The 19,948-nt window shown below is 42.7% G+C and overlaps 1 long non-coding RNA gene across 1 annotated transcript; it reads left to right on the forward strand.

Annotated features, from left to right (window-relative positions):
* Positions 1 to 5,019: 5,019 nt before the first annotated feature.
* On the forward strand, positions 5,020 to 5,900 carry LOC311132198. Its single transcript, XR_014613497.1, has 3 exons — positions 5,020 to 5,241; positions 5,564 to 5,667; positions 5,822 to 5,900. It is a non-coding gene; the product is annotated as an uncharacterized lncRNA (long non-coding RNA).
* Positions 5,901 to 19,948: the final 14,048 nt, after the last annotated feature.

Genomic DNA, 19,948 nt, shown 5'->3' on the forward strand with positions numbered 1-19,948 from the left:
TATATGTCCAACCACCCCTCAACTTCAGACTCTATTGAAGCACCCATCTTACTTCTATGAGCCCACTCTACCTACATCCCTTTTCCCTATGCCGCTTCCTTCATTCATTCCTGATTCAATACCATCTAGACTGTTACACGTCTAAAAGTTTCATGGTGTTACTTTTTCTCATCTGTGTACCGCTGTCCTACTTTTGCCCCTTACTCTTTTCTATACCTCCTCCCATACACTCTTGTGCAAATCATTTCTGCTTTCTTTGAGAATGGTGTCATAATGGAAAGGATTTGTTAGTTGCCCAAGACTGAGCCTTGTTCTGCCTGTAAAAGGCCCTGGTCGAAACAATGCCAAAATCACTTTTGATAGTCTCCGGGTCCACGTTGTAACAATTGTTTTTTGCTTTGATTTTTCCAATAAATGTAGAAATATATATGAAAGCATTCCTCTGCCTGTTTGATCCATTCTGAAAGAAAGCAGTGACTACGTTTTGTGTGTGTGAGAGAATATGTATGCCTTGTAATGCTAGCAGAAAATCAATACTTCCGAATGCAAGTTAAACGCCATTCCGTCTATACTGATACCAGACAAATGTATACTTATAAGTATTTTCAAATGTATTTCCAATATACTGCAATGCTATGTAGCTGAAGAGGGGTGACACTGTCTAGGATAGGAGTGTCGATCAGTTTCTGGAGGTCTGTGTTCACTGGCATTTACTCTCACTTCTGCATCAAATCAACCTCTACAATAAATATTCTAGTTTCTTTTATTACAAATATAGCAGTACACAGTCCTCCATAAATCTGTTGACAATGACACATTCCTGTGTATTGGATCCTCTGTATATAGAAAATGGCAAAATAAAAGCTCATTTGGTATTTTCCATTGCTACTAACGTATGCTGGTTAAAAGTATAATTAAAGAAATGCCATCATTTTGTGGTGAAATAAAAGATCCCAGAAATTCTCCATTCGCACAAAAACCTTATTTCTCTCAGATTTGGTGCACCAATTTGTTTACATCCCTGTTAGTGAGTATTTCTCCTTTGCCAAGATAATCCATCCGCCTGACAGGTGTGGCATATCAAGAAGCTGATTAAACAGCACACCTTGTGCCACACGACACAATGTCACAGATGTCTCAAGTTTTCAGGGAGCATGCAGTTGGCATGCTGACTGCAGGAATGGCCACCAGAGCTGTTGCAAGAGAATTTAATGTTCATTTCTCTACCATAAGCCGCCTCCAATGTCGTTTTAGAGAATTTGGCCGTAAGTGCAACTGGCCTCACAACCGCAGACCACGTGTAAGCACGCCAGCCCAGGACCTCCACATCCAGCTTCTTCACCTGCGGGATCGTCTGAGATCAGACACCTGGATAGCTGATGAAACTGTGAGATTGCACAACTGAAGAATTTCTGCACAAACTGTAAGAAAAAGTTGCAGGGAAGCCCATCTGCGTGCTCATGTACTCACCAGGGTCTTGACCTGACTGCAGTTCGGCATCGTAACTGACTTCAGTGGGCAAATGCTCACCTTCGATGGCCCCTGGCATTCTGAATAAGTGTGCTCTTCACGGATGAATCTCGCGTCGCGTTGCCGAGTGGTTTGTTGATGTCAATGTTGTGAACAGAGTGCCCCATGGTGGCAGTGGGATTACGGTATGGGCAGGCATACGCTACGGACAACAAACACAATTGCATTTTATCGATGGCAATTTGAATGCACAGAGATACCGTGACGAGATCCTGAGGCCCATTGTTGTGCCATTCAACAGCCGCCATCACCTCATATTTCAGCATGATAATGCACAGTCCCATGTCGCAAGGATCTGTACACAATTCCTGGAAGCTGAAAATGTCACAATTCTTCCATGGCCTGCATATTCACAAGACATCTCACACATTGAGCATGTTTGGAATGCTCTGGATCGACGTGCATGACAGCGTGTTTCAGTTCCTGCCAGTATCCAGCAACTTCGCAAAACCATCGAAGAGGAGTGGGACAACATTCTACAGGCCTCAATCAACAGCTTGATCAACTCTATGCTAAGGAGATGTGTCCCGCTGCATGAGGCAAATGGTGGTCACACCAGATACTGACTGGCTTTCTGATCCATGCACCTATCTTTATTTAAAAAGGTATCTGTGACCAACAGATGCACATCTGTATTCCCAGTCATGTGAAATCCATAGATTAGGGCCTAAATAATATATTTTAATTGACTGATTTCCTTATATGAACTGTAACTCAGTAAAATCTTTGAAATTGTTGCGTTCATATTTTTGTTCAGTGTAGATACAGTGGGGAGAACAAGTATTTGATACACTGCCGATTTTGCAGGTTTTCCTACTTACAAAGCATGTAGAGGTCTGTAATTAAAAAAAATTTCTCCAGAAAATCACATTGTATGATTTTTAAGTAATTAATTTGCATTTTATTGCATGGCATAAGTATTTGATACATCAGAAAAGCAGAACTTAATATTTGGTACAGAAACCTTTGTTTGCAATTACAGAGATCATACGTTTCCTGTAGGTCTTGACCAGGTTTGCACACACTGCAGCAGGGATTTTGGCCCACTCCTCCATACAGACCTTCTCCAGATCCTTCAGGTTTCGGGGCTGTCGCTGGGCAATACGGACTTTCAGCTCCCTCCAAAGATTTTCTATTAGGTTCAGGTCTGGAGACTGGCTAGGCCACTCCAGGACCTTGAGATGCTTCTTACGGAGCCACTCCTTAGTTGCCCTGGCTGTGTGTTTCGGGTCGTTGTCATGCTGGAAGACCCAGCCACGACCCATCTTCAATGCTCTTACTGAGGGAAGGAGGTTGTTGGCCAAGATCTCGCGATACATGGCCCCATCCATCCTCCCCTCAATACGGTGCAGTCGTCCTGTCCCCTTTGCAGAAAAGCATCCCCAAAGAATGATTTTTCCACCTCCATGCTTCACGGTTGGGATGGTGTTCTTGGGGTTGTACTCATCCTTCTTCTTCCTCCAAACACGGCGAGTGGAGTTTAGACCAAAAAGCTCTATTTTTGTCTCATCAGACCACATGACCTTCTTTCATTCCTCCTCTGGATCATCCAGATTGTCATTGGCAAACTTCAGACGGGCCTGGACATGCGCTGGCTTGAGCAGGGGGACCTTGCGTGCACTGCAGGATTTTAATCCATGACGGCGTAGTGTGTTACTAATGGTTTTCTTGAGACTGTGGTCCCAGCTCTCTTCAGGTCATTGACCAGGTCCTGCTGTGTAGTTCTGGGCTGATCCCTCACCTTCCTCATGATCATTGATGCCCCACGAGGTGAGATCTTACATGGAGCATGAACTTCTTCCATTTTCTAATAATTGCGCCAACAGTTGTTGCCTTCTCACCAAGCTGCTTGCCTATTGTCCTGTAGCCCATCCCAGCCTTGTGCAGGTCTACAATTTTATCCCTGATGTCCTTACAAAACTCTTTGGTCTTGGCCATTGTGGAGAGGTTGGAGTCTGTTTGATTGAGTGTGTGGACAGGTGTCTTTTATACAGGTAACGAGTTCAAACAGGTGCAGTTAATACTAGGGGTGCAACGATCCATCTACTACATCGATGTATCGATTTATATTCCTATGATCCAACTACATCGATCTGTGCTCGGCGAGTTGGCCTTTTGGACAACATATATCGATCTAACATCGTTTTAAAATGTAATAAATCGATTGTATCGATACTAGGAAATAACCCATTGGATTTAAGCACGTCAGACTTTATATGGATGTTTTTTCTTAGCACTTTTAATGATAAAGGCTTTAAACATTACTCGATTCAGTCTGCCTATCCGTGACGTCATCGCGCCAACAGCAGCGCAAAGGCGCAAAGACAACCAAACATAGCATGGCGGACTACAGAGGAGAAGCCGACGAGCGAGAAATTATCAAGCCACCATTGCGGTCCAGTGTGTGGAAACACTTTGGCTTTTGCAAAGACGGAGATGTTCTAAATAAGTCGCTCGCTGTTTGTAGGATATGTAAAGGTCAAGTAAAGTACAACGGCAACACGACAAATCTCTCCAACCACCTACTAAGGCGCCATGGGATTTCACACAACACCGACCGTCCAGGCACTTCTTGCAGCATTCCCGCTGCTACAGCAGCGAATGGTAAAGTCAACTCTGCAGAAGCCTCAGGTCTCGCCTGCATGTTTAGTCAGAGACTAGGCCAAAACTCAGCTCGGGCGAAAAACATCACGGCAACAATTGCCAAGTTTATCTGCAAAGACATGCGACCCTACAGTGTGGTTGAAAATCCGGGATTCCGTGAAATGATTCAAACATTGGAGCCAAGGTACACAATACCAAGCCGACCACACTTCTCAGAAAAGGTTATTCCTGCATTGTACGAAAGTACTAAGAATGATGTGAAGCTGTCGCTTTCTCAAGCTGAACGAGTAGTGATAACGACAGATGGCTGGACTTCATGCTCAAATCAAGGGTATGTGACAATTACCTCTCATCACATTGATCCGGAGTGGAAAATGAAGACCTTTGTTCTGCTAACCAGAGTTTTAAATGAAGCCCATACTGGTAAAAATATTGGCGCGTTACTGCGTGAAGCCTGCATGGAGTGGAAAATCTACGACAAGAATCCTGCCATCGTCACAGATAACGCCAGGAATATGATTGTGGCCGGTGCAGAAGCCCAGTTCAGTCCACACATTACCTGCTTCGCACATACACTCAACCTTGCCTCGCAGAAGGGTTTGGGGGTGGACCGTGCTTCCAGGTTGTTGGGGAAAGTGCGAAAAATGGTTGGATATTTTCACCGCAGCCCGATTGCATGTCACGCCCTACAGGAAAAACAAACTCTGATGGATTTACCAAAACATAAACTGATCCAAGACATAATCACCAGATGGAACAGTTCATTCGAAATGCTTGAAAGTTTTTTGGAACAACAGCCAGCAATAATGGCAACTCTGATGTCCAAGGATCTACGAAAGGGGGTCACAGATGTAGGCACGCTGAGTGAGAGTGATACTGCCAACATGGATGACATTGTTCAGTTGATGGGTCCTGTCAAAATGGCAACCACTGTGATGTGTGAAGAAGACCAGCCAACTCTCTCTGTAATTGCTCCTCTTCAAGCAAAACTGCTGAAACACCTACAGCCATGCGAAGACGACTCAACCCTGGTTGCAGAGATTAAGAGGGTGATGGCCAGTGACCTCTCCACACGCTACAGAGGCACCCAAGATGCTCTCAACATAGGTAATTAATTTGGAGTCTTAATTAAAATCAACTTGGTTAATATTTTAGGTTATTAGACTGTATTAATTTGTAAAATGCCACACCTTTGCGTTTTCAAGTTTGAATTTGAGTTGTTTTTTCATATGGAAAAGTAAACAAGATATCTGCAATACAATTCTTAGTTCATGGTGGCTTTACATCATCACTGTGCCACATTTCTTTTAAACATACTAAAGTTTAATCTTCTGATTATTTTGTGTATGAGGAGGTGGTCATCACTTGCAATTTCAGGTCAACTTAATTTAATAATGCAATGAATGCAATATTCTTGTTCTTTAAACAGCATCAGCGTTGGACCCGCGATTTAAAGAACTGCCCTACCTGGAAAAAGAGGACAGAGAACAGGTCTACACAAAACTGGTTTTTGAGGCAGAAGTGTCCCACCAGGTAACTCTTCTCTCCTCTTTCCTCTGCTCTTTTCTCTTCTGCCCTTTCATTTGTCCTCTCTCAAATCTCATCTGTTCTTTATCTTCTTCTAAATTTATGTGTGCAGTATTACAGAGCAGAAATTTGAACAGTTCACACATTCTTACATCAATAGATGCAAGCAATGGGAAATCAGGAGGAAGACGAGGGAAGCTCAAGCACAAAGCTGTCAGGATTCAATGAAGAGACCACAGGGGTGTTTCATGTGATACCAATAAAAGATTGTTGTTGTTTTGTATTAATGAGAAACATGAATATATTTTGAAATATATTTCTTATATTGTAGCTCCAAATGAGTCACCTCCTTGTAAGAAGAAAGCCTTAGATGCGCTGTTTGGCGATTCCTTCACCCAAAGAGAAAGAAAATCCACAAGCGAGACAGCCAGAGCAGAGGTGTTAAAGTACCGAGCAAAAGATGCGTTGCCTTTGACTGAAAATGCCATGAAGTGGTGGAGATCTTAGGAGAAAGAGCTACCTGTACTTTCCACCCTTGCTAAACGGTACCTGTGCATTCCAGGCACCAGTGTGCCAGCAGAACGAGTTTTTAGTACTGCTGGCGACATAGTGAACGCACAGAGAAGTGTTCTGCAGCCAGATCATGTTGATCAGTTGATATTTTTGAAAAAAAATCTGTAGTCATTGAAGATTAGCCTAGTAGGTTACACTTGATCTTTTGTTGAATAGTGTTTGTTTATTAAAATGAGAGTAGTAGCAGGTTCATCCACTGCTCATTCAACCTGAAGAAATGTTGGTTGCACTTTATTTTTGATATTAATACTGTATTTGTATTGTAATGTTGAAAAACAAAAGCAGAAGTAGCAGGTAAACCTACTGTTAATTCAACCTGAAGAGATGTTGGTTGCACTTTATTTTTGATATTAATACTGTATTTGTATTGTAATGTTGAAAAACAAAAGCAGAAGTAGCAGGTAAACCTACTCTTTATTCAACCTGAAGAGATGTTGGTTGCACTTTATTTTTGATATTAATATTGTAATATTTTTATGTTGAAAAACAAAAGCAGCAGTAGCAGGTAAACCTACTGTTAATTCAACCTGAAGAGATGTTGGTTGCACTTTATTTTTGATATTAATATTGTAATATTTTTATGTTGAAAAAAGAAAAACAGAAGTAGCAGGTAAACCTACTGTTGAAATGTTGGTTGCACTCACTGTACTTTTATTGAAAATGTATTGAATATTGAAAATGAGATCAGACAATTTTAACTTCCTGTTAATTCAACCTAAAGTGTTGTTTGCACTTTATTCAAATAAAATGTGAATGCATTTGCCATTCATTGTTGTTTACTTGTTTATTTATATTCATAATTAATTGATACCTGATTCCATTACAAGAAACAGGAATCTAGGAAACTTCACCTGCACTGTCCAGTATCCAGGTATTTATTTCAGTCACACTGGTTGAACTTTTGGCTAAAAGGTTACTGAATCGATTTCAAGTCACTGAATCGTTTCGGATCGTATCGTTCTAAATGAACCAATATCGTCCTTGAATCGTATCGACAACCACGAATCGTGATACAAATCGAATCGTTGTTAAAACGAATCGTTACACCCCTAGTTTACACTGATACGTTCTCATACTTACAGCTATACATACTCACACTTTCATACTGTCGTAGTAAATATATAATTTTATAGCTTGGTCTGACTAAAATCTTGTGCATGACCCATTTTGTGTTGGGCGTTTGTTTTCAATACAATGGACAAAAGGGTCCTATCTTGTCAGCCTTGTCAGCAGGTGGCCAAGGACAACACCCACGCCATAGGTCTCTCAGTTCTTCCAACTCACGAGTTCTTGCTCTGAGGACACACACACACACACACACACACACACACACACACATCATCACTGATAACACACACACACACACACACACACACACACACACATCATCACTGTTAAACACACACACACACACACACACACACACACACACACATCATCACTGTTAAACACACACACACACACACACACACACAAAAATCCCCTTCTCTTAGGCTGAACATTTGAAGACAGAGAACCCGACTCAGAGCCAAATGCAACAGTGACACTAGCCTGAAGGGGACCTCGCCCAACTCATCAGGACCAATCAGAAGATCAGAACTACTAGATTCAACCTACTTCATTTATTGCATAAAATGTCAGCACACAATGTTTCGGGGCTCTCTTCTGATAAACTCCCTACGAGTTTGACGAACGAGTCCGTGCACGCTATTCCAGATATCTTTACCTCTGAATAAACTGCCTTATATTATACAATTATCCACCTTGTCCAAAAGTCTCTACTTGGTCTCGGTTCTCCAGTAAACTTGTCATCATCAACAAAATTGGTAGCAGAGGATGGTTTTCTAACTCTGAATTCGGTCCATAAAAGTTGATAGAGAAAGGAGACAAGTAAGAGACGGATCAGAAAGGACGGGTGACCTGTTCGCAGGAGCAGCCGGGAATCCAGCTCGCCTCAGGAAACTGATCTAAACGGACGTCAATACAAAGGTAAGCAGAACCTGTTAAAACAAAATCTGCATATTGTATTATAGGATAAACCAAAATTAAGATCAGTAGTACTGAGCGTGAGTATGGATTACTGTTAAATTTATAACATATCTATTATGACTCAAAAGGCATATATGTAAAGATATCTGAATTCTTTAGGTTTTTACTGTTGAAATGTGACTCTCTAGGTGAGGAGTCTAGTTACAGAGGTTGTGGTTCACAAGAGAAGGACCCTTTTATTTTTACTGTTGAATTGTGACTCTCTAGGTGAGGAGTCTAGTTACAGAGGTTGTGGTTCACAAGAGAAGGACCCTTTTATTTTTACTGTTGATATCTGAAATCTTAGGTTTTTACTGTTGAAATGTGACTCTAAGAGAAGAAGTCTAGTTACAGTGGTTCACAAGAGAAGGACTGACTTTTATTTTCTGTTGAATTGTGGCTCTCTAGTGAGGAGCCTATTTACAGAGGTTTTGGTTCACAAGAGATGGACCCTTTTATTTGATCCACAAGAGAAGGATCTGGTGACTTGATAAAAAGATTCAGATAGTCGGGTTGAGTTAATTCCGTGAGAATCCAAGTCCAGAAAAGGTTCTCCCGACTAGACGCCAGTTGAATGGTTTAAACGACTGGGAGTCTTGGTTGTGGAGAATCATTAAAATAAAATAAAAATACAAGTTCAGATAGTCGGGCAATGGTTGACTTGGCACTCAACTAGATGTACTGTGAAGAACTTAAACTGAATTCATGTGTTGATGTTGATATGTAAATGCAAAATGTAAATGTTGAAATGTTAACCTGAATGTTGTGTAAGATTGGCCGTTTCATGAGACTAACTAGTTGATAACTTTTAAGAGGTCCACCGAGTCCTATTTTGCCTGTTATGCAGCCGCTGCGCTAAAAGCTGACTTGTACTTTTTCCCTCTTGTGGTGTTGGTATTTCCTAAATTCCTAAAATTAAATTGATAATTATTTTAGGAGCGCTCGAGTTTGCTAATATATTCTTCCAAAAGGGCGATTCTGATACCTTTTGGGAAAATATATAATAACTCGAATACCTGAAAAACAATAATAACTTTTGCAAATAATTCCTAAAATTAAATTGATAATTATTTTAGGAGCGCTCGAGTTTGTTAATATATTCTTCCAAAAGGGCGATTCTGATACCTTTTGGGAAAATATATAATAACTCGAATACCTGAAAAACAATAATAACTTTTGCAAATAATTCCTAAAAATAAATTGATAATTATTCTAGGAGCGCTCGAGTTTGTTAATATATTCTTCCAAAAGGGCGATTCTGATACCTTTTGGGAAAATATATAATAACTCGAATACCTGAAAAACAATAATAACTTTTGCAAATAATTCCTAAAATTAAATTGATAATTATTTTAGGAGCGCTCGAGTTTGTTAATATATTGTTCCAAAAGGGCGATTCTGATACCTTTTGGGAAAATATATAATAACTCGAATAATTGAAAAACAATAATACCTTTTGCAAAATAATTCCTAATAATAAAGTATTGAAATTTTTTGTGTACGAGGGTGGGACATCAGAGATAAGTCTCAGTCAGCGCCAAGAATACATTGCTGGTTTCGGCCAGTGACGGGCTAAGTGCACCTAGATAGTCTAAAAACTGTATAACCATGGCAACTACTACCGTCCCAAAACTCAAATTTAATGAATATCTAGATCAAAAAATACAGGATAGAGCGGGAGGGAAAGAACAGTATAAGACAGTGAAGAAAGTGTGGGAGGGAGTGAAACTCAAATGGACACAGGCAGGTTACTTTAGCGGGGGTGCCCCGTCAAAAGGGCAACTCACCTCTATGGAGAAAGAGCTAGAGGAGGCAGTGAAGGAAGGAACAGAAAGTGAAGTGGAAAGGAATAAGTCTCACTTATTTAAGAAGGAAGGAACTAAACACAGAGAGTTATTTTATTCAGTTAGGGTGCTGATGCTACCCATCATCCCAACACCAGTGCTCTCCCTGACCCAAGAAATATACTGGTTGAAGTGCATCGAATCCGGCCAAGGAACCCCTGAGGTTCAATTCAAGTTCAACCAGCTGAGACAACTCATTTACACATTTCACCCATACAAGACTCCTCAAGCTGAAATCCACTGTACACTTAATGTGACTGACAATGATGTCAACCCATATACCGATGACTGGGATGAAAACATGATGCACCTGACACCAACAATCAGATGTTGTACCATAGTGTGTGGACAAGAAGGAGTGGCTGCTCCGGTTATCCTACCTTCCCATTTGAAATCCTGGTACCTACTGGGCGAAGAATCTGCTCCCCATGTTACACTGGCAGTAGGACACGGTTTTGAAGCAAGGAGCCTTGGGCCTATGATCAGAAGAGCATCCAAACTCCAGTGGGAACCCACCCAAACTCCAGGAATAACCAAAGCCACCACTGAGAACATGTGGAGGTTTATGACAGTTGACACAGAGGAACATTGCCTTCCTGAACGTTTGACTCTCCCAAGACACCATGGTAAACCTTACACAGACCACCCCTCATCACAAGCACTGCTTTCCACCATTGATGAAGGCATATGGACACACACCCCATTTGATGTTGGACAACTACAGGTGGCACCAGTCACCATCACCTTACTCAACCCTGATCAAATTCCTATCTACCGAACACAGTACCGTCTGAAACCTGAACAGACCATGGGGATCAAACCAACCATAGATGGGTTGTTGGGAGCTCGTGTCATATATCGCACTGTGTCTCCATGGAACACACCAATCTTACCAGTCTTGAAAGCAGGAGGCGAAACATACCGGATGGTACAAGACTTCCGAGCAGTGAACGACGTCACTGCACCCATTGACCTACCTGTCCCTGACCCTCACATTACACTGAGTAATCTCTCACCAAAACACCAATACTTCACCGTTGTGGATCTGGCTAATGCCTTCTTCAGCATTCCACTGGATGAGGCTTCACAGCCTCTCTTTGCCTTCACATATGAACATCAACAGTATACGTATTCGGTTCTTCCACAGGGTTACAGGTGTTCTCCCGGAATCTTCAATCATATCTTGAAGACACACCTGGCCGAATTGAAAATCCCTGAAGGAGTGATACTCATCCAATATGTAGACAACCTTTTGCTGGGGGCTCCCACATCTGATCTCTGTCTACAAATGACAAAAACCCTACTTGACTTCTTGGCTGTAAAAGGCTACAAGGTCAAAATGAGCAAAGTCCAGTCCTGTCGCAGAACTGTCCTTTTCCTTGGCAGAGAAATCTCAGGAGAAGGTGCTGGTCTCTCGAAATCCCACCGAGATTCCATACTCCATCATCCACGTCCCATCACAGTGTCAGGCATGTTGTCCTTCCTGGGGTTGACAGGGTACAGCCGTACCCACATCCCTGACTACACATCCAGGACTGAACCACTGAGAGAAATAGTGAGAGAAGCAGGACCAAGAAACTTACACTCCTCACTTACCTGGACACCTGAAGCATCAACAGCATTTGCTCTCCTAAAAACCGATCTCTCGGTGGCAGCAGCTCTGACAGCACCCGACTACAAAAACAAATTTCATCTTGATGTTTCTGAAAAGGAGGGGTTCACTTCTTCCATCCTTTTTCAGAAACAAGAGGGGGAGAGAAGAGTACTGATGTATCATTCCTCTAAGTTGGACCATATTGAAGCAGGTCAGACAACATGTTCCAGGTACGTGGCTGCAGTGGCAAAAGCTATTGAAAAAACCGCCCACCTGGTAATGTGCCACAAATTGGAAATCCATACGCACCATGGGGTTGCAGCATATCTGATGAGCAAGGAATTCACGTTCAGAGCTGAAAGAAAGAACAAAATCCAGAATAAATGCACCCAATCACACATTACTTTTGTCAACACCGACAAAAACATGGCAGACGCACTCAATGCAGAAGAAGGGTTGGCACACTCCTGCGAAGAGAGGGCGGCACAGGAACTGAAACTGCGACCAGACTTGGGAAACGAACCCCTTACCAATCCTGATCTATGGTTGTACACCGATGGATGCTGCTATAGAGGAGAAGAAGGGAACATAGCAGCATATGCAGTGGTACAGCAGCTTCCAGACGGGTCACACGTGACCCTGGAATCAGACATCATCCCACAACCTGCCTCAGCCCAACTAGCTGAGATCATTGGTTTGACTCAAGCCCTGGAAAAGGCTGAAGGAAAGACTGTGAACATCTACACTGACTCAGCATATGCTCATGGAGCAGTCCATACAGATGGACCACAATGGGTCAGACGTAACTTCACCACAACAGGAAACCTTCCGATCAAACACAAGGCACAAATGGAGAGACTGATAAAAGCAGTCTCACTACCTGAGCAGGTGGCCATCATGAAGTGCAAAGGACATCAGCAACTCAAGAACAAAGTCAGCGAGGGAAATGACGCAGCTGACAAAGCAGCCAAGAAAGCTGGGGGCTACACTCCAAGACAGATGGTGCTGCAGACTCAACCAGCTAGAACAGAACTCACAGACCAACACATAAAGGAACTACAATTCACAGCGGGCCCGTATGAGCACTCGGTATGGGGACAGAATGGAGCCACCAAAGGACCTGATGAACTTTGGAGATGCCATGACGGCAGGTTGGTGGCCCCAGCTAATCTCTTTCCCGAGCTGATACGTGAGGCTCATGGGCCCACCCATGAAGGGAAACTCAAAACTTTACAGAAGATTTCCCATATTTGGTGGCACCCACACATTAAGGACATGACAGACTTGTTTTGTGATGAGTGCAGCATTTGTGGCAGCCACAACCCAAAGAAACCTTTCCAAACACCCATGGGTTCATACCCAGTACCTAATGCATGTTTTCAGGACATTAGCATAGATTACACTGACATGGGGGCTGATAATGTAACTAATGGGAAAAGGTACTTATTGGTAATGGTAGATCGATTCTCCAAATGGGTTGAGGCAATACCAACAGCACGTGAGGATGCCAGGTCGGTCATTAAGTGGCTGCAGACTGAACTCATACCAAGGTATGGGGTTCCAAGACAAATCCGATCCGACAACGGGTCCCATTTCAGTAACCAACACCTGAGACAGGTGGAGGAGAGGTTCGGCATTGTGCACAAGTTTGGGTCTGTGTACCGGCCGCAATCTCAGGGCCTCGTGGAACGTGCCAATCAAACTTTGAAGGCTAAGATAGCCAAGGTATGTGCAGGTTCAAAGTTGACGTGGGTTGAAGCTCTGCCCCTGGCGTTGATGGCCATGAGAGCCTCTCCAGGAGCAGGCACCCATCTCTCTCCACATGAGATTATGACTGGTAGAGTCATGCCTGGTCCACCAAGGGAGGGAGGTCATATGCCCGCCCTTGATGTACAACAAATTGTAATGTCTGATTATGTGAGAAAACTAACGGAACTCTCTGCAGCTCTCTCCAAACAGATTCACAAGGTCCAAGAGGGGGAGCTGACGGGAGATCCGGCGCCGCTGAAGGTAAAGGTTGGTGACTGGGTGAGGGTTAAGGTCCACAAGAGAAAGTGGCAAGAACCCAGGTGGACTGGACCGTACGAAGTGAAGGAGGTTACTTCACACTCAGTCCAGGTCAAAGGTAAATTGGGCGCACCTTGGCACCACCTTACACATTGCACACCAGCACCAACTCCTTCCAGAACTTTGACTGAGGTCAGGGCTGACTTGAGCGCCCTAAATTCGGCACCAAATACAGAGGCTCCTAGTCTGTGAGAATGTGGAGGAGACTCTCATTAACAGAGACTGGAGGGCTTCGCCCTGGGAGGAGACATAGACCTCCCTGGGAGAGACTGGGTATCTCTGGTCCCTTGTTTGTTATTTTCATTATAGTCACTGGAGTTTCCATGGGAACTTTCACATGGCTAATACAGCAACTAGCACATCCACCTACTAATATCACTAGTCCTAATAATATCACATCTCACGCCACCGTCAGAACAAACACCCATACCTTACGAAAACGACATGTTTTAAATAGCGACCAAAACTGTACTACCAACCAAATTAGAAGTACCACCACTACTATGTATCCCTATAAATACTACCACCACTGTCACCGTCCCTTGGGGAATGTTGGAAAGTACTGGGCAGAATGAAAACAGGAAGTTATGGCAAGTCCAATATCATTGGTACATGACATTGGGGGGTTTGGATAAATGGTCCTGGAAAAACCTAGTCGCCGAGACGGGTCCTGATTGGTCAAGTTATTCAACAGGACGGAACGTCTTATTATGGCGAAATGGACTTACATTGGCCAAAGAACAAAATGGCCTGAAGTTAATTATCCCACCAGGCCAGAGGGAGGGCTGCCAATATTTCATATTGGCTCCATATATGGACACCGGTCCATATAGTCCATATAGGGCTCCACTTTATATTTACAATTTTAAATGGAACTTGATTGTTTGTTTTGTATCAACACCCGACCCTTCCACTTCTACAATTAAGGACGATAGAAAAAACATTGTGAAACCCACAGGTAGAGGTAGATGGGGACCAATTACCATGGTTACCACTCCACCTACTTTGGATGATGCAATCCTGACCGCTACAGGTGTCTCCGGCCTTTCTAACAACTGGCTCTTGTTGACTGAGGAAGCGGCAAGGGTGACTCATCAGAGTTTTGTGGTTTGTATGGGGGCACGGCCATTGCTTCGCATTATCCCTGCCGCCATTACGCCACAATGCTTCCTGTCTGTCATGGAGCATGACAACCCTTCCGCCAATTGTACACTATGGGACGTAGTTCATCCCTTGGTTACTAAAGTAACTAAGAAACCAATTTTTTCCTATCAGGTGGCTAGAGCTAACTTTACCTGTGTTAATCTCACGAAAGGTCTACCATTGTTGGGTATGGTACCTGTTGGATGGTGTCGGTTTACCTATACGCCTAATGCTGAGTTTAAACCTGTTTCCAGGGCTGATGTCTGGTGGTGGTGTGGAGGCGTTCGTCTGTTTGATGGACTGCCTGGAAATGCCACAGGCACCTGTGCACTAGTCTCTCTTTTGCTACCAATTTCTGTGTATCCAACAGGTGTTCAGGACCTGGTGACCCGTGTGTCTAACTTAATTCCTACCAGGACCAGGCGCGCTGTGGGCCCTACTCCTGGGGACCCAACCTACATTGATGCAATTGGGGTCCCTAGGGGGGTACCAGATGAGTATAAATTGATTGACCAAGTAGCCGCAGGTTTTGAATCTTCATTTTGCTGGTGGTGCACGATTAATAAAAATGTTGACAGAATCAATTATGTCCATTTTAATGTTCAAAAATTAGGCAATTGGACACAACAAGGTTTTGAGGCGGTGCATGGCCAGTTGGCTGCGACCTCTCTCATGGCTTTCCAAAATCGTATTGCTGTCGACATGCTCCTGGCTGAAAAAGGAGGAGTATGTGCTATGTTTGGTGAACAATGTTGTACCTTTATTCCCAACAATACAGCCACAGATGGCAGCTTGACTGTCGCCCTGGAAGGGTTACGAACTCTTAATGGCAAAATGAAGAGCCACTCAGGGGTGGATACTTCAATGTGGGACTCTTGGATGGATGCGTTTGGTAAATATAAAACGCTTGTTTCTTCTATACTTGTATCCATCTCTGTTTTTGCTGCAATTCTAGTGCTTTGTGGATGCTGTTGCATTCCATGCATACGGACGCTGACAACCAGGATTATAACCACCGCTATTGATCCAAATCCTGCAGATAACGGTCAGATGTTTCCTTTGCTTGCTATTGACGATGCTGACCAAGGATATCTGGATGATGAATAGCATTTAAGCTTTTTGTCACGTCTCTTGTGAGACGTGAAGAGGGGGAATGTAAAACTTTATCTTCTGATAAAGTTTTCCCTATTTTGCCAATTGCACTATTAGCTTGTGTCACGTCTCTTGTGAGACGTGAAGAGGGGGAATCAAAACTTTATCTTCTGATAAAGTTTTCCCTATTTTGCCAATTGCACTATTAGCTTGTGTCACGTCTCTTGTGAGACGTGAAGAGGGGGAATCAAAACTTTATCTTCTGATAAAGTTTTCCCTATTTTGCCAATTACACTGTTAGCTTGTGTCACGTCTTAAGTTTTCCTTCTTTACTGTTACTTGGTCACGTCTCTGGGGAGACGTGAAGAGGGGGATTTGTCGTAGTAAATATATAATGTTATAGCTTGGTCTGACTAAAATCTTGTGCATGACCCATTTTGTGTTGGGCGTTTGTTTTCAATACAATGGACAAAAGGGTCCTATCTTGTCAGCCTTGTCAGCAGGTGGCCAAGGACAACACCCACGCCATAGGTCTCTCAGTTCTTCCAACTCACGAGTTCTTGCTCTGAGGACACACACACACACACACACACACACACACACACACACACACACATCATCACTGATAACACACACACACACACACACACACACACACACACATCATCACTGTTAAACACACACACACACACACACACACATCATCACTGTTAAACACACACACACACACACACACACACAAAAATCCCCTTCTCTTAGGCTGAACATTTGAAGACAGAGAACCCGACTCAGAGCCAAATGCAACAGTGACACTAGCCTGAAGGGGACCTCACCCAACTCATCAGGACCAATCAGAAGATCAGAACTACTAGATTCAACCTACTTCATTTATTGCATAAAATGTCAGCACACAATGTTTCGGGGCTCTCTTCTGATAAACTCCCTACGAGTTTGACGAACGAGTCCGTGCACGCTATTCCAGATATCTTTACCTCTGAATAAACTGCCTTATATTATACAATTATCCACCTTGTCCAAAAGTCTCTACTTGGTCTCGGTTCTCCAGTAAACTTGTCATCATCAACAATACTCACATTCACACAGGAACCCCACCTTCAACAGGTCTGATCACATACAAGGCCCCTGGATAGGCAATCGAGTAGGCTACTTCCTTACATCAAACTAGATGTAGCTCCGGCGCTGATGTGCTCTGGCATTTGCAGGACAGAGCGTACTCACCAATTCTTTCCCTCTCACTGTTTATTCTCTTCCCCTGTCCCCCTTGCGCCTTATCGCTCTATATTTGTATCTGTTTATGCAACCTATCTTCCTTGGCCATGCATGTATGTGATAGAGACAGAGATACTAATACTTTATGGGAATTAACCCTGTTCTTAGAATCAGCACTGTAGAACATAGCGTGTATAATAAGTATAGTGTTAATTGCAGTGTAGCCTAGGTTGCCTCTGGCTATGAATGTTTCTGTACTTGTATCAGTACATTTTTGGCTAATAACATAGACCTAACTATTATTGTAAATGTGTGTTTACCTTGTGTTATAATAACCTATTTTCAATATAAATGATAGGACTGACTGAAAAGCTGACTTCCTCCATTATAGGCTCCTGGTTGTAATTATTACATGTGTAAGCCCACAACAGCATTGCTGTTAGATAGCTTCATTTATTTAGTTAGCTATACGAAATTAATAATAGCCTAAAACTTTTATTAGCTGTATGGCTAGCTTTATTCAAAATAGCAGAACATACCTGCCAGGCGACAAGTCAGCTCTCCCGCGCTGCCTCTCTTTACGCGAAAATCGTCATGCAGACTTGTGCCCTCATGGAGATTCCGTGCAGTGGATAATTAATACTGAGGTATTAATGTGTGATACTTCACTAGGCTAAAACAAGGTTTACTCGTTCATTCGTGTCGGTCAACCACTGAAAACATAAATGTGTCAAACTTTGTCTGCCTCTTCTTATCCATTTGGTGGAATTTCAACCATGCTCCGTCTTCTCTGCTTCCCACCCCTCCTCGTGCACTTCTCCAATCCTCCCTCTCAGTCTCACAACAAGAGGATAATGCTAGTGTCTCGTTTCCCCTAGCAACCAGTTGCTATAGGAATATTCCTTAGTAATTCAAAGTGTTGATGATGATGATGAAGAGTCCAGATGTATGACCACGATAGTTAGATTAGGCTAGTTATTCAATCAAACACATTTATTTTACAATTATAGACCCCTAACCTAGGAAGAAATGTGTCTCTTATAAACGTCTGTGTGCAGTTACAGGTAGCATACTCCAAAAACTAGAGAAAATTCGACAAAAAATATATTAAATCCACCTTTTGCACAGTCCTCGGCATTTTAGCTGTGCACATCTCACATTTCCCAACACCGTTGCAGTAACTAGTCGTTTCTATGCGAAGCGGCTGCGGCCGCTTGTAGAAGTAGCCTTAATGACAGCACTTCCCACAGTGCGACCAAAAGAAAGATCTACACATATGAAAGCGGTATTTATCGCTCAATACAAAAAGTGGATTTAATATTTTTCTGAATATTCTCTGTTTTTTGGAGTTCCACCTGCAACTGCACACAGATGTTCATAAGAGACAAGTTTCTTCCGAATCGAGAACAAAGAAAGTATCGCCAAGGTTTGTAAAAAAAATATCCTGATTATGGTAAACAGCAGCCTATGCAAGATCTCAGATGAGCTTTAGCTCTGCCACTGAGGTTCGTGTTTACATGGCTATCTAGCAGTAATGTTGGAGGCTACTGGCTTTGATCCAGTTAGTCTACTGGGAGGAGAAGATTTGTCTTTCCCCAGGATACCCTTGCTTGTGGAGATAATGCTAGCAACCGAATGCTTTAATAAAGGATGAAGGTATAGTAGACCCAAGTAGCCTATTGTAAACTGTAACACATCTCACAATTAGAGTAACATGCAATTTTATCATTGGGGACATCACACTTTGTGCTATAGAGTATAGACTGTTGGGTTTAACAACATTTCCAAAACTCCATACCTGATCATAGGCTTTTGTTTTGAAATGTGTATGCCAGTAATGTTAATTTTATCACCAGCACTTTTGGAACCATAGCACCACTGTAGCTATATAATCCAACCACCTTGACTGATGACTGTCAATTCCTGCTGGAAGTTTCTAACTTTCACAGACTAACCAACCTTTTCTAACTTTCACAGACTGACCAAACTTTTTTCACAAACGTTTTTAGAGTAAGATTGTTGGTCATGAAGATGTCCCTTTCCTAAAATAGTGTAGCAAACAAGGGGCGGGGAAGCGAACCCAGGTTACATGCGTGAAAGGCACACACCCTACGCATCGCTCCAACAGATTTAACCCACTTGGTCAGAATTGTAATGTGGCTCACTGTATTAGCGAGGATCACTACACCGTTTCGACCACTTTGACCACCAATATGCAGCCTACAGTTTTTTAGAGAGACAATAGATTTGTGGGAGTCCTTCGTAATTAAAACACTAACCAGCCGTAACATACGCATTCGATTTCTATTGTCTGCCATTTTCTTTTAGCCTCTGATTACTTTTATCTCCTAGAGAAGATTTGTGTTGGTGTACTGGATTTCCTCAACAGCCACCCTCTTTGGATGTATTATTGTTGCCGGCTGTACAGCCAGAGCTTGTGTGCTCGCCCAGGGTTTCAATTTTAGTCTATTTTAGGATTAGGGTTATGTCATGAAACGTGTGCTACTAGGCCTACATTATAAATATGACACAATCAGCATTTCACTTTGGATATGAATAATCCAAATTATCAATCAGTTATCAAAACGCTCAGATATAACCACCAGGGCAGGAGGGCGAAGAGATGAGAAGAGTAGGCTATCTCAGCTGATTTATGCAGGAGATTTAAAATAATAATGTAAAACATATCTGTAGGCTTTTTAGTAACTATTTGAAT

This window comes from Coregonus lavaretus (assembly GCF_964263955.1).
Source record: "Coregonus lavaretus genome assembly, chromosome: 7".
In the NCBI taxonomy this organism is placed as follows: domain Eukaryota; kingdom Metazoa; phylum Chordata; class Actinopteri; order Salmoniformes; family Salmonidae; genus Coregonus; species Coregonus lavaretus.